Source organism: Atta colombica, unplaced genomic scaffold (genome assembly GCF_001594045.1).
Source record: "Atta colombica isolate Treedump-2 unplaced genomic scaffold, Acol1.0 scaffold239, whole genome shotgun sequence".
NCBI lineage: Eukaryota > Metazoa > Arthropoda > Insecta > Hymenoptera > Formicidae > Atta > Atta colombica.
Window position 1 is genome coordinate 115,419 of NW_017259337.1, and position 1,664 is coordinate 117,082.

Sequence of the window (1,664 nt, forward strand, 5' to 3'; positions counted from 1 at the left end):
CAAGCGTGGCATAACAGCAGCGCACGAGACTGCTATGTCAGAGATTCGATCTCAGGCATAATCGAAAAATAGTTCCTTGTTTTTCTCTCGGCAGGCAAACCATCGAGAGTATCTTTGCCAAGAGAACTTTCTCTAACAAAAATCGTCGTTTGGACTCGATGTTAAATAATAGGTCTCATATGATCGTACAATCAGCATGCGCATCACAGATATATGAGAGAAGTCACCACGAGCAATAAGATATATACAAGTCATTATTATTAATAACCAGTAAACTGGTTATTTATGCTTATTCAGGTAATTGCTATTAGTGCCTTGAGGTGAATTCCATTTCTAATTAAATTTAATTAATTTTAATTAGATATATTAATTAGATATGATATTTGATTTAAAAAATTTTTTACAATCTGTTTACAAATTTTTTACAAATTTGTGTTATTACTACATTATTGTCAAGCAGCCTATATATTCATACATCTCCTCATATAACGAAATGTTTTGTGTCACGTTAATAGGATATATCAATGATGTACACGATCTGTAATCACTTCGCCGAAGATGGCTCGAAAAAGAAAATTAAATATATAATGTAACTGTATTGTATTCAAAATTTTACCTGATATGTTAATTTATTATTGCGCACTGAGTACTGCGCTCTGCAACATTTGTCGTTCTCTCTTTTATTATTTGTATAAATTTTTAGTATTGATAGAGTATATCCAAACATAGTCTTAATAAAACACGGAAGATATTTAAAATGTATGAAATGTAGTGACAAAATAAATAATGAGAACATAAAATACAATAGATAGCGTAAGAAATATAAAAATTTAAAAAAATTTAACCGCATCGATAACAAACAACAAATTATGTAAGACAAAAATCGAAGACAGCAAAATTCTTCAGCAATCTTCTTCATGAAAATATACGAGCAAAAAATATACCTGATATTTTTGAAAAATGTACTTGTTGCGAAACGTTATCATCTGATGACCGTTCCTTGATTTAATAAAATATTTTATATTTAGGATCAACGATAAATTACTCACATGTTTGGCATAATGAAGATATGTTATGAATTGTTATAATAATTTTTTAAATAACACAAAGTAATAATGTTTCACGCAAGTGTAATAACATATGAAACATTAAATGACACATATCGTAGAGTCTATCTTGTGGACGCTGACTCTATAATCAATGTAATGAAGCTGTAGATCAATTATAATAAGTTATATTTGTCTTGTGCAAAAGATAATAGAATGATATTTTCGCCTTCATTGGACAAATAATAACGTTTAAGCATACATACATTTACGTCGTAAGTGTATAATCAAAATAATTTTTAGGTCGGTTTCTATAAAGCCGGAATCAGATTACGTTTTGAAAATTGAGATTGAAGATTGAAATTTGACTAATGAGGACAAAAGAATTTTAGCTTCTATTATTTTGATTAGTCAAATTTTAATCTTTTAATTTTCAATCTCAATTTTTAATACGTAGTCCGATTCCGACCTTATAGACAATGTATGTGCTTTAAATTGTCATTCATTTTACAATCGATTCTTATATTTAAGATTATTTGAAGTACTGTCTTAAGAAATCATGAATCAATTAGAAAGTATTGATATCTTAAGATATTACTTAAGGAGATCTTATAAGAA